The sequence below is a fragment of the Ovis aries genome, chromosome 13 (assembly GCF_016772045.2).
Source record: "Ovis aries strain OAR_USU_Benz2616 breed Rambouillet chromosome 13, ARS-UI_Ramb_v3.0, whole genome shotgun sequence".
NCBI lineage: Eukaryota > Metazoa > Chordata > Mammalia > Artiodactyla > Bovidae > Ovis > Ovis aries.
Genome location: NC_056066.1, coordinates 66271069 through 66285261, shown reverse-complemented (window position 1 = coordinate 66285261; position 14193 = coordinate 66271069). Strand labels below are relative to the sequence as shown.

Genomic DNA, 14193 nt, shown 5'->3' with positions numbered 1-14193 from the left:
TGGATGATGGCTAGATGGATGGATGGATGAATAAGTGAACACACTGTGGGCCTGGGACTTACCAGAGATGCCCAGGGCTCTGAGAAGGTGGGCCAGAGAAGGGAAGGGTCTGCCCTAGCTCACCAGCCAGGGTCTGCAGCTGGAGTCTCTGCTCCTGCACAGCCCGACTTTCATTTCCCATCCTCTCGGTCTAAGGAAGCTCCTTCCCCCCCACCCCGGGGAATGAGTGAGGAGGAGGGGCAGATGGGCCCCTGGTTCCCAAAGAGGGGGGCACTCCCAGGCTCCATCTGTCCCACCACAAAGGGGCTTTGTCCTCAGTGCTGAGAGCCCGGGGCAGACCGGAAGCTGCCCCTCAGCCACCCAGCAGGTCCCAGCACCCCCGGTCAGCTGAGCTAACAGCTCCAAAGCCGGATCCCAGGGGCTGGCATGGTACTGGGCACAGCCTTCTAAAATCTCATTAATCCTCCCTGGGAGCCCTAGGAGGGAGGTTCTAGGATGACCCCCATTTTTTTATATGGGGAAAGTGAGGCAAAGTCACTTAGCCAAGGTCTCCCAGCCAGCAAAGAGCAAAGCCAGGATTCAGACCCAAGCCCACCTGGCACTAGCATCTTCAGCCCCTGCTCGCAACTTGCCCTGTCTCTGGGTTCAGAAGGGTGGGGGTGCCTTTTTGGAGGCACAAGTGGGCAACCACACCTGGTCCTCCACCCTTAGCAGAAGATCGCTGTCTTTTGGAGGTTTACCCAACAAGGGAAGGGGGGTCGGGCTCTGAACTCAGAGCCTTTGCTCCATGCCCAGCCCATGCCCCAGGTGTCTTCGCAATCTGCTGGCCAGGCCCCAACATGTTTCCACCACTTCCTGCCAGGCAGGCGTCCACAGGGAAAGGCTGGGCGGGCAGACAGACCAGGGGGTAGACTTCCCCCACCCCTCACCCGCCGCTCCCCTGTCAATCACAGACCTGCTATCTGCCTCCCTGGCACCCACCTTCTCTCCAGCCCCATCTGCTCTCAAGGCAGTCAGCAGGGCCACTTCACCAAGGCCACAGTGTCAACGGGACACCTACCCTCAGTGGGCACTAACCACAGGGCCAGGCAAATCAGTCCTGTCCAGCACCATCACCACCCCCGCCTCTGTGGCTTCTCCTTGCTGCCCAAGGGTAGTGTGTAGACTCCCCAGGGAGGGACTCCCAGGCCTCCATTGATTGGCACCAGCCACCTGCCAGGAGAAAACTCTGCGGTTCCTCTGAACTCCAACAAGAGTAGAGCTACTCACACTGCACCTTCAGGCCTTTCACAAGTTCTACCTGCTCCCAGAGAACCGTTCCATTGTCCCAAGGACGTCACATGTATCACTTCCTCCAGGAAGTCTTCCCTGACTCACTTCTCCAAGACCCCAGACCAGCCCCTCCTTTCTGTTCCAGCTAAGGGCTCTTGATCACTATCTTGAACCCCAGCCTCTGTGGGATGCCTTCATTTGGCAACAGTAACTGAGCACCTGAGCCCAGCCTGATCCTTCTCTCCGCCCTCCCTTCTCACCTTCAGCAAGAGGCCAGCCCTGTGCCCAGAAGTCGCAGTCCGAAGCCTTGCCTGACCAACCTCATCACGGTCTAACTGCCCTGGATCTGACCTCCCCACTTCCCCAGAGCTTTGCTCACCCTGTCTGATCTTGCTGGCAGGCCCTCACCCTTCTCTTTCCCTCATGAGCTCCTGCTCACCCTTTAAGCTTCAGGCCAGGTATCACCTCCTCTGTAAAGCCCTTCTGGCATCGTAACAGCTGCCCCAGTTCATATGGTATCTACCTGGTGCTGGGGCCATGATCAGGGTGTGTCTGGCTCCCCTGGGGTGTAGGCTGCTCCTAGAGTGCCTCTTTGGGGTCCCCAGCACCCAGAACAAGGCCCAGATCTCACCGGCAGATAGTCCAAAGGCCAGCTGCCAACCCCCTGCCTGGAGAACCCACTAACAGAAGCCAGGAGCAACTCCCAGAGGCAGGACTGACTCCTATTTTGCCCACACTGCCCACAGAGCTAAGGTAGGGGTGGAGTGGGGGAGGGGGGCTTTCCACCAACGGCCAACTGGTAACCAAACCCACATCGTTTCTAAAACTAGGGCACAGGAGAGAAATGGGAGCAGCAGAATTGTCCCCAAATAGAACGGTGGCTCATCTGGTTCCAGGGCCTCCGGGAACACCTGGTGGGGGTGGGGGTGGGGAGGGCAGGTGGCTGCTCCCAAGGCTGTGAAGGGAGATCTGAAGTTTGGAGAACGGGGAGGCCAACACCACTGCAGCCGGAGATGGTGGTGTAGAACCCCGCCCACCTCCCTCAGGGTTAGTCCCAATCCAATCCCACTTGCCCCCACCTACCAACCAGGTGCTCCCTAAACTGTCCCACCTCCCAGCCTTCGCTCACTTGCATCCTCTGCCCAGAATGCTGTCGCCCTGGCTGTCGGTCAGAATCCTGCCCCTCCTTGGCATTGTGGCCACAGACTGGGCACTTGGTATAAGCCTGACACTGGTGGGCACCTGGGGGGAATGAGCTTATCGAATCTTCCCAACAGTCATATGAAGAAAAGACTCCTGCCCCCATCTCACAGATAAGAAAACTGAGGCTCAAAAAGAGAAGCCATTGGCTCAGGACACAGAGCAGAGGAGGCAGGTGGACCAGATGGAAGGTGGTGGGACCTGGGTGGTGGCAGCCAGAGGACCACCCAGGAGGCCTGACAGGGCCTGGTTCACCTTTCTGTGTCAGCCCAGCCTTGGGGACTTGGCATAGCTCACGGCCAGAGGACCTCACTGGCCCAGATAGAACAAGAGCCCCTACATCTTTCTGACCTTCCCCTTAGAGTGGCTGAGGACTGAGAAGCCACCCTGGGGCAATGTGATACAACTGTCTCCCCTCAAATATGCACAGACCCACCACACAGATGAGAAAACTGAGTCCTACAAGGGGACAGTTTCCCCATCTGGGGAGTGCTATGTGCCCCAGGAACTCTCTGGCTGTGATATTCCTCTATGGATTGACCTGGTGAATACTATTTCCTTTCTCTGAGTCTCAGATTTCCTATCTGGAGACGGGAGCTGTGATTCCTCCCCATGTATGCTAAGTTGCTTCAGGCATGTCCGACTCTTTGCAACCCTATGGGCCATAGCCTGCCAAGCTCCTCTATCCAAGGGATTTTCCAAGCAAGCATACTGAAGTGGGTTCCCTTGCCTTCCTCCAGGGGATCTTCCTGACCCAGGGATCAAATCCGCATTTCTTATGTCTCCTGCATTGATAGGCAGATTCTTCATCACTTTTCCAGGACTACCTGGAGAGCCTTGATACAAATTATAATAAAGAAACAGCCAACACATATTGAGTGTTTCCTACATGCTTCCATTACTCAGAGCATCACATAATGCCTCACTTGATCCTTAGAACAAGTCTATGATGCAGACATTACCATCAGGCCTGTTTTTCAAATGGGGAACTGAGGCACGGAGCGGTGAGCTGACTCACAAAGTCACACAGCAAGCATGGAGGCAGAGGAGAAGGCTGTGGGGCTGGAGACAGCAGGGGGTGGGGGGGCTTCCCAGGGGAGTCTCCTGCCCTTCATGCTGCCCCAGAGGAACAGTGGGGAGGGGGCTGGAGGAGAGGTCAGGGGTCAGGCAGGAGGAACACAGGACAGGGCAGGGCAGGCCTGCAGTATTCAGGAGGCCCTGGGTCCACATCCAAGCCACTGTCCTTTTGCTCCTCTGAGCCTCTATTTGGTAAAATGGGGCCAGAACTGCTGTCTCGCAGAGACACTGTGGGGACGGGACACAGACATTCATCTGCCACTGAACGAGAGCTCAACTGTGTGCTCAGGAAAGAAGCCTCAGTGCTGGGCCAACAGCTCACTGCTCCTCCAGGATCTGGGTGGTATCTGATTCTCTGCTCTGCAGCGGCAGGAAGGCGGGGGGGGGGGGGGGGTGTACAGCCTACCTCTTCCCTAGTGGGAACCCTCCGAGCTCTGCCAGCTTTCCAGGCTGTGTGACCTCGGACAAATGACTTCACCTCTCTGAACTTCTGGCTCCTCCTTTCGCTACTAAATCAAGGCTTTCACAGGGCCCTGAGGAGGAGGTCCTCCTGGAAGGACTGAGAGCATATGCGGGGAAGGTGGCTCAGTTCAGCCTGCCTATGCGGAGAGAGCAGTGCCTGGCATGATGCTGCCTTGAGACCTCCATGTCTTCATCCTGCCAAATGAAGTCTGCTGGGTTTTTTATTTTGGCTGCGAGGCTTATAGGATCTTAATTTCCCGACCAGAGATTGAACCCCTGCAATGGAAAGACAGAGTCCCAACCACTGGATCACCAGGGAATTCCCCAAATGAAGATTATTAGATGGTCTGTCTCCCTTCCAGCCCTGCTGGGATGATCAAAGGCGATGGTGAAAAGTGCTTGGTAAACTGCAAAGCGTGGCACCCTTGAGAGTGATGACGATCACTGTACTCCCTTAGAGGCAAGAAGAATCCTGTGACTTGCCATCTAAGGTAGAATGTGCTAGAGCCATGAGGGAAGGCAGAGAATGGGGGTTGGGGGACACAGGAGCTTGGAAAGTGTAGACGTGGGTTGGGGCAGAGGGTGGTCAGCCAGAACTTTCCAGAGGCAGAGACATCTCAGTCACATGGAGATGGTGGGAGAGGGCAGGAACGCCTGGCAGTGGGACCCGCAGAGTCAAAGCATGGACGCTAGACTGCCCGGGGCCGGCAGGAAGGCAGCCGATGATTCAGAAAGGTTAACAGGTCACCTGAGTGAAAGGGGAAAGTGGAAGGCGACAGGGTGGAGTGGAGTGGAGGGAAGAGCGTGGTCCAGACCACCACCACGTCCAGGAGCCCTTGCTGTGGGCCCTCGGCTCCTCCAGCCTCTCTCAGCTTCAGCTGTGCCTCCCCCAAAACACACGAGCAGTGACAGTCCCTGACTCCAGGCCCAGCAGGCAGAGATGCAAAGCACGCAGTGCTCAAACAGCAGCCACTTTTGGAGAAATGGACCCATTCAGTAAGGGAGTCCTTGAATGCCAGGGCTCGGGACACTCAAAGGCCTTCACAAGCCACAGGAGGGCAGGCGCTGAGGCGGGAGGTGGGCTCAGGGAGGCTGGAGGGAGCTGGCAGCTTGCAATTGGTCTGGCCACCAAACCTGTCTGTCTATAGTTAACCTCCCCGCCCCCATCCCCGCCCCAGTGGACAAGCCTGGACACGGGCGTCCAGTCTCAGGCCTCAGGGTTCCTGGATTCACTGGCCTGCAGAGACCCAGAATTCCCACCTCATCAGGGAATTACCTTCATAATTACAGGCACTCAGAAATCCTAAGCATGGACTGCGTGGGGGCCCTGCGCCAGAGCAGACACATTCTCTCGCCTGACCCTCAGGCCACCTGGCCAAAGCCGCACTGGCTCTGCCATCCTCACTTCAGAGACAGGGAGACTCATGCTCAGAGGCACCATTTCCCGCAATCACACACAGCAAACAAGGGCACAGCCAGGACTTGAACCCGGAACCCATTCACTCCAAAAATTTGAGTGGAAGTAGTGTCCGTGGAGCACCCATGTTATGCTGATCCTGGGAGCTGGGAGATCCCTGCAAGGGCCAGGACTCCAGATCTGAGTGGAGATCCACCAGCCAGAGCCGGAAGCCCAGGGAGGCAGGATCGCCTGTCAGCCCAGCCACACACCCATGCTATTTTGGGCAAGACCTCAGCTAAGCTGAGCTCTCACTCAGTGGGACTCAGATGCTACACATCAACCAGAAGCCAGAAATCTGGGCTCACACTCTGATGGGTGATTGTGGCTCCAGCTCTTAGCCCCTCTGAGCCTCAGTTTCCTCTTCTGTGTAATAAAAACAAAAATTCCTCCCACCCCCAGATAACACAAAGGATGGAATGAGTCACCTTGCTGTGACCCGGACATTGACATCAGATAGAGTAAAAGTCAAGACCGAGAATTTGGATAAAACAGCCAGAAAGAGGAGCTCCCCAGGTGGTTCAGTGGTAAACAATCTGCTGCCAGTGCAGGAGACCTGGGTTCGACCCCTGGGTCGGGAAGATCCCCCGGAGAAGGAAATGGCCACCCACTCCAGAAGAATTCCACGGACAGAGGAGCCTGGCGGGCTACAGTCCGTAGGGTCACAAAGAGTCGGACACAACAGCAGATCTTGACAGAGCAGACCAAGCTTCCGGACGGCACTCCAACCCCGACTTCCATCCCATTGCCGCAGGAGTCCACCTGCACCAGCCTCACAGCCCAGCAGGTCTGAGGACCCCAAAGACCCATCCCCACAGTCTCTCAACAGCCCCCAGCCCCACTGACATCCCCAGGCCCACCCAGCATCAACAAGGACACGGCCGGAGCCAGGCCCTGGAGACCCCCTGCTAGGATCCCTGTCTCAGAACCTCAGGAGGGAAGAGCCCTCACCAGACAGTTGAGGAACCCAAGGAACAGAGCACAAAGAGGCCTGGACAAGATCACTGGACTACTTCTCCTCTCTGGCTTCTCATTTTGTTCTGGAACTTTGCTGGACAGTTTCAAGAGGAGGAGAGGAACTCAGGCCCAGGTTGCAGGGGAAGTCACTTGCTCAAGGTCTTGCAGCAAGGAGCGGGGAAATTGGGGTTCTGACTTCCAGCTCTGGGATCTTCCCCAAGCATCTACTCCTTGACTCAGCCTCCCCGACCCCGGCATTGTACTGTGGGGCTGTATTGCGAACAAGCTGGCTGGGTGGGGAGAGCCCTGGATGAGAAGATAGGAGATGTGCATTTTTCACCCTGCTTGAATACTATGTCCTGCGTCTTTCTGGCCTCAATTCCCCCATCTGTAAAAAGAGAAGCTCAGAATAGATCAGGAAAGACAAACTCATGGCACATACACAGTGATATCTAACATTATTAATCTATCACAGCACCCTTTCCCGTGAAGCCTCAGACTGGGCCGCAGCATGTTTTTTAACAGAGCAGTCCAGGTCTGGGGGATCTGAGTCCCAGGGCCATCCCTAGATTGGGCAACATATGAGTCCTCCCCAAGGGAGGGGAGGGTTTCCCAGGTGGCGCTAGTGGTAAAGAACCCAACTGCCAGTGCAGGAGACACAAGAGACATGGGTTCGATCCCTGGATCTGGAAGATCCCCTGGATGAGGGCATGGCAACCCACTCCAGTATTCTTGCCTGGAGAATCCCACGGACAGAGGAGCCTGGCAGGCTACATCCATAGGGTTGCAAAGACTCAGACATGACTAAAGTGACTTAGCATGTGCGCAAGGGAGGAGAAGGGAGAAAGAAAGACGTAACATTTACTGGACATCCAGTAGTTTCAAGTGCTGAGAGACATTTGTTGATTTAATCCTAAGGAGGGAGGTGACGTTCAGAGAGGCTGAGTGATCTGCCTTTGGACAGACAGCTGGGAACCCGGCCTTGAACACAGGGGAGGTACCTCTGGGGTCACCCCCCCCCCCAGGAATAGTGATGCAGAGCCAGCCACCAGGTGAGAGCCTAGGTTATGGCCTCACCTCGTCCTCCTTTTGGACCTACTAAGTGCAAGCCCCATGCCCATTTTACAGCATTAGAAACTGAGTCACAGGAAGGGGGTGTCAGCTGCCAGAAAACGATGGACTTGACCATGTATCTAGCTGTTCCCACCATTCATCCAGCTAATGTAAACGCTTTATTTCAGTCCCCTTGGGACACCGCAGGAGCCATGACTCATACCATCCCACTTCATAGATGAGGAAATTGAAGTGCCCCCAAAGGAAGCGGTCCCCAACCCTCTAGGGGCTCAAGTGGAGACCAGAGTGGTTTACCATGGAGATAAGTGGGGAGGAGCAGCGGAGGGGAAGTAAAGGGCTGGGGGAACCCAGGAGAGATAGAGGCTGGGTGGCCACACAGCTAAGGCAGGAAGTGAGGCTCTGGTCAAAAGGCCCAGGGCAGGGGGCGGAGGCCTCTGAAGGGTCTCTTAGGACTAGGAGCCCAGAGCCCCAAGCCTAGGTTCAGCTCTGTCACTTGGCAACTGGGAGACCCTACCAAGTGTCTTCCCCCTCCGGGTCTCAGTATTCACAGGTAGAAAAATGGCTAATATCACTGAAGGCAAGGTTTCCAAAAGTTGGGACAAGCTGGACCCATAGAGCTCTCCCCAACTCAGCCTCCTCACACACAGGGCAAAGCAGGACTCCGGTCACCCAGTATATGGACGGCCTTGGCCACCAACATCCTTTCTGAGGCCAGCACCTTCAGAATTAGTGAGCCCATTCCCTTGAAGCCTTCATGGGACAGCTGCAGAGGGGTCAACTCATCGAGGCAACTAACCCTCCCAGTGTTCACACTGCACAGGGCAGGGCCCACTTCCCTGAGGACCTGCTGGTTCCAAGCATTAGGCTTACAGCCCTCCTTGAACCCTCACCCCATAGGGAGATATTTACTGTTCCCATTTTCAAGACAAGGAAGCTAAGTCTCAGAAAGACAGGATGAACGAGCCAAGGACACCTGGCAAGCAGGCATGGTCAGAACTTGAATGCAGGCCTGTCTGACTCCTGAGCCCTTACTGTACCTTAGTCTCCAGCTCCCCAGCCAACTGCTTCCTGCTCCCAGCCTCCATCCAGCCACTCTGCATGGCACTGCCCCTACCCTGGCTCTCACCCTCTCCTGCTTTCCTGCTACAGAACTCCTACTCTACTTTCAAAGCCCAGCCTCCAGTGCCTCCTCCTCTTGACACCTGATCTACGCCCCCACAGAATACGTGGAGTCCAGCCCACAGATTTACTTCTCCCAGGTGACTTGGTCAGCTCAGACCTCCCTGGTCCCCAAATTGGAGCTGTTCACACAGGCGACACCAATTGGCGCCTTGTGCGAAGATGGAAGCCAGACTCCTTCCCAAGGCCCATGTGGCCCCACATGGCTCAGCCCTGCTGATAACATCCCCTCGTTTCACCTCTCATCTGCTCGTCTTAATTTTCTGTGCTCCAGACTCACAAGCTCTCCCATTGTTTCTCCAGAACAGCACACACTCCCCACCTCAGGGCCTTTGCACATGAGTTCCCTCTGCCTGGTAAGCCCTATCCCCAGCTCCACGCCTGGCGGACTCCTCTATGCTTCTTTCACGACTTTTCTGCACCCCACACCTCTCTCTCAACCCTTATCACATCTGTGATTATATATTCATTTACTTGGTAACTTGTTTGCTATTATACTTGGCTCACCCTCTAGACTTACATTTCTGGGCAGCCAGGACTGTTCACAATTCCCCAGCAAGGACCCACCCAAACTGACCACTCCCACACATGTCCCAGAGCCTCCCCCAGGGGCCCTGGGACATGTCTGAGCTGAAAGGAAGAAAAGAGTACTGTGTCCCCTTCTTTGTTGAGGAAAATGTTGCTCCCCGCCCCCCGCCCCTGTCACCACCTCCTGGAAGCCTCCCAAGGTCTCCTACAGCTCCCACTGCTAACCCATCACACACTGCTCAGCTCAAGATCAAAGCCCGTAGAACATCATAGGTACTCAACACAGGGCCATGGATGCTTGTATCTCGGCAGGTTTGGGAAAATGGGGTCAGTTGAGGTTCAGGGAATGGGTGGTTGGTCACAGGCCACTGAGCCGTCTCCTTCCTGGCTCCTGGGGTTTGAGGGAGCCAGACAACCTCCCCCCACCCACCACCCCACCACTCCCAGGTCAGGTCACAATCAGGGTAGAAGCCAAAGCAGGAACTGGCTATGCACTGGGGATACTTCACGCCTGGGAAGAGGCTAGGGGAGAGGAGGAGAAAGCTGGGAGGCCTTCCTGGAAGAGGTGGGCCTTAAACGAAGCCTTAAAGAGCAAAAGCAGACAAGCAGCTCTTAGAGGAGAGGGCACTCCCGGCAGGGAAACCCTCAGGAGCAAAGGCCCTGGAGTCACACAGGAGGGCCTAGGCAGGCAGTCAGCTGAGAGGTGACACACTGTAAATCATTTCCTTGGGTGGAAAGACCACATCACCACAGCACACCACCTCACCCAAAGGGCCTCGTGGCATCCACACAATCACTCATCCGAGTCTCTTCCAACACTGTCGTGTGCCTGGTCCCATACTGAGAAACACCCATTCCTCCATCACGGGAAGGGAACAAGGACAGCCCGACCGGGCACTCTGAGCTCTAGGCTCTCATTCCAGCTTCAAACTATGTGGCTCGGTCAAGTCACTTCCGCTCTCAGAGCCTCAGTTTCTTCCCCAGCAAAAAGGGGATACACAAAAGTCCCTACCTCCTAGGAGGTACTCGATAGATGTTAGCAGCTATCATTCTCACAAGCCCATTTTATACTGAACAAACCTGAGGCCAGAAGGAGAAGCGAGTTGTCTCAAGTGCTGGGTGGCAAGACTGCACTGAGGCTGGTTCCTCCTCAAGGGGTTAGGAGGTGGCTTTGGGGACACCGATCCACCCTCTTCTGGAATAAGCCCCACAAGAGCCAGCCATCTCATCTCATGCCCATCTTTTTCAGGCCATTCATCCAGTGCCATGCTCATTTATTGAACACCTACTACATGCCAAGGCCCTACCTGCAGAAGTGCCTACAGGTTTCCCCTGGGGATCCCCACCGCACACAAGCAGACTCAGAGGGGCGGTCCTTTGGCCCAGGTAGCCCAGTGTGACCAGAAGCCGAGGTCTTGTCTCTCCAGCCAGAAAGCCAAGATGAGGGTCAGCAACAGCGTCAGCCTGCTCCATTCTTAAAATCAAGTCTGATCTCAGCTGACTGAAGCCAGGCCTGGAGTCACCCCAGGTGATCCAGAGACCACTGCCCCAACTGGACAGAGTCCCTGAAGCCGGGGACACCTCACCCAGGGCCCCACAGGCTCTGCCGACTCTCAAGTCCGCCTGAAGGCCCCAGAGGTTGAACTGCTACCCCACAGGTGAGCCCCTTCTGTTCACCCAGTCCTTCCACCAGCCCAGTAGGCTCAGCCAGGCCCACAGCTGGACCTGACAAGGGCCCCCAGCTCAGAGAGGGCAGGCAGTTGCTCAAGGAAGCACAGCAGGGCAGGAAAGCGGAGCCCCCACTGGGACTCAAACCCACCACCAACCCCAGCCCAGGCAGGCAGATGGACCCGGCCTGGGGGCCAAATCTTAAACTTTTGCCAACTTCTGAGCAGACCGGAGGTAGGGCCTGCCCAGAGAGGAGGCTGGGGGCTGTGGGCAGCTGGGACCAACCACAGTTTGGCCCAGTCCTTTCCAGGCCGGCAGCACCAGGCCCTACCCAAGGCCCCACGAGGACAAGGAGATCCTGGTGTTCTGGCCCGGCACCCCCTGCCCGGCGCCCCCCCAGGCCCACCCTGCCGGCCCTTCTCCACCTCCCATCCCGGGCTGGGGGCGCCAGGCTGGGTAGCGGCGGCCAGAGGCGGCGCCGACTGGTTCAGATTTCAGATTTGGCCTAGACCTGGCCTGGGGGCTCGGGCCCGGCTCGCTGCTCTCAGGGGGCCCGCAGAGGGAGCATGAGCGGGAGGGGGGGGTCCTCGCGAGGACAAGACCCCTACGCCCCCCACCAAACCCCTCCCCCCCCCCCGCGGCATCACAACAAAAGGCCGCGCCAGACAAGTCCCGGTGCGCCCGCCCTGCGCCCCGGGATCGCCGCTTGGCTCGAGGGGTGAGGTTTGGAGGGGGGCAGGAGCCCCCGCGGCCCAGCGATCGGACGCCAGGGTGGTCCCCGGGCGGGGGGCTCCCTCACGCGGGCCGGGAGCCGGGGCCGGCGGAGGGGCGGGGGGCGCTCACCTGGACCGGCAGGCAGACGGACGCACCGGGCAGACAGACGCACTGGAGGACGGACCGCCGGACGGCCAGGGGTTCGGGCACACGGCGGCCTGGCCGCTCCGGCTCCCGGGCCGGAATGGATTCCGGGCCAGGAGAGACAGATCGAGAGAGAAAGGGAGGCGGAGGAGGAGGAGGAGGCGGCGGCCCGGGGAGGGGAAGAGGAGGGAGGGAGCGCGCGAGCAGGGAGGAGGGGCCCGGCAGGCCGCCGGGAGGGGGAGGAAGAAGGAAGCGTGCCGGGACGGGTCCCCGCCGGTGACCTGGGAGAGTCCCGCGCGCGGCCTCCCCACGCCCGGGGTCCCGGCGGCCAGGGAATGGAAGGGCGGGGGCTCCGGCCACGGAAGCCCCGCCCCCTACCCCGCCCTGAGAGTGCTCCCTTCCCATGGGGCACCCACCCATCAGCTCTCAAGCCAAAATACCCTCCCCAACTCCTCCCAACCCACCCACCCAACTGACCCCAAGTCTACCTCTCATGAAATTATTACTGATAATCAGTAACAGCAGCACTGATGGAGAACTCATTCCTTACCCGGTGCCATGCTAAGCTGTTCAGGTCAACTTTAGGATCTATTCCTACCAACCAAGTGGGCTGGGCAGGCCAATGATCACCCCCATTTTACAGATGAAGAAACTGAGGCACAGAGAAGGGACTCACCTGACAAAAGCCAGGTCTTGGACCCTGGCCTTAACCTGAATTTCCCAAACTGGGGACTGAGACAGGCAGGACAGTGTGGTAAGGAGCAGCATTTTTATCTTAATAGCTATGCATTCATTTTAAAGTGCATCAGAAGAAAAAAAAAAAGTAACTAAGAAGCCAATAAGTTCCAGATAAGGAACTTATAAAGGGCTTCCAGTAAGCCCCTTGCTGCTGCTGCTGCTAGGTTGCTTCAGTCGTGTCCGACTCTGTGCGACCCCACAGACGGCAGCCCACCAGGCTCCACCACCATCACTGGGACTCTCCAGGCGAGAACACTGGAGTGGGTTGCCATTTCCTTCTCCAATGCATGAAAGGGAAAAGTGAAAGTGAAGTCACTCAGTTGTGTCCGACTCTTAGCGACCCCTTGGGCTGCAGCCTACCAGGCTCCTCCGCCCATGGGATTTTCCAGGCAAGAGTACTGGAGTGGGGTGCCATTGCCTTCTCTGAGTAAGCCCCTTAGGAGGGGCCAAAGCAGGTATTCAGTGGCAATTATAGTCAGTGGTAAAGAACCTGCCTGCCAGGGCAGGAGACGTGGGTTCGATCCCTGGCTCGGGAAGATCCCCTAGAGAAGGGAATGGCAACCCACTCCAGTATTCTTGCCTGGAAAATTCCACGAACAGAGGAGCCTGGTGGCAGGTTTCAGTTCATGGGATTGCAAAGAGTCAAACGCAACTGAGCACATGTGCTAGTCCTGCCTTTGGCTTTTCACAGGTCCTCCTGGGATTACTGCACAGGGGAAGGTGGGCCTGAATCCAGCTTTAAATGCCACCATCTGCCTCTGTTTTCCTTCTCTGAAAGTTTTCCCATTTCACAGATGGGAAAGTAAAGCCCAGTCCAGGTCAAATGGTAGAAGCCTGGACTTCTCCTGAGAGGAGCAGGGAGGGAAACTCAAGACTGTGGGAGGCAAGGGCCTCAGGGTACAGTACAGTACCTGGGAGACCAGGAATGAGCAAGGCCTTAAGCTGGACTGATCTGGGTTCAAATCTAGACTGGTTGCCCAGCTGCTGTACCTTCTACGAGTCCATCACCTTCCCCAGCCCAGGTCCCCTCGCCTATGAAACGGGAGTAAACATGTCCACAGACAACTTCCGGGAAGGTTAGAACTGACAAGAGTGAGGGTGGCGAGGTTGTGCTCAACAAAGGTAAAGCGCTTATGGTCCGTAAACTGAGGCCAGAAGGGGAAGGGGCTGCTTGAAGTCCCACAGCAAGTCAGCAAGAGAGCCAGCACCAGAAGCCAACCCTGGCTGGTGAAATGGCTGCAGGTATTTGCAAGGCTGGTTTAAAGATTAACCCCAGCTTCCTAGGATATGCTGGGCGGGGCCCTACCTGGAGGAGCAGGTTTCTCAGCCGTCATTCACTCCTCAGACAGGCCTGCAGGCCTTTACTGGGGGGCCTGGGCTCAGGGCGGGGTGTTCATCCAGTGGTGTGCTGAAGCTGGCTCTTCTCTCGTGCAGAAGCAGATTGGGTTCATCTCTTCCCAACTCCACATTCAGTGATATCATCCTGGTAGCTTGACGTCAGCAGAAGTGGAACTTTTAACACCGCAGAAACCAGCAGACACGACAAATCAAAGCTTTTTTTTTTTTTTTTAAGTCCAGAGAGCTAGTTGTTAAATATTTACCAGCCCATCACTAAATTCATCCCCAGGAGTTCAGTCGAAAGTTCTGGGCTTCTTCTAAAGCTTGGATAACAAGAGTGCTTAAAAGCATAGACTTCAGACCCACAGACCTCGGTTCAAGTCCCG

At 56.6% G+C, this 14193-nt stretch overlaps 1 protein-coding gene across 9 annotated transcripts in view; it reads right to left on the bottom strand.

Moving 5' to 3' along the window:
• The window catches only part of SRC (SRC proto-oncogene, non-receptor tyrosine kinase), a 54012-nt gene extending 41944 nt beyond the window's left edge, over positions 1–12068 (bottom strand). For 7 of the 9 annotated variants that reach the window (XM_042230367.1, XM_060397788.1, XM_060397789.1 and 4 more), the window contains exon 1: positions 11717–12068. The gene's annotated coding sequence lies outside the window, so the exon portion shown is untranslated. The remainder of the gene's footprint in view (positions 1–11716) is intronic. The other 2 variants (XM_060397794.1, XM_060397795.1) reach the window with 1 other exon arrangement.
• Between the last annotated feature and the right edge of the window lie 2125 nt (positions 12069–14193).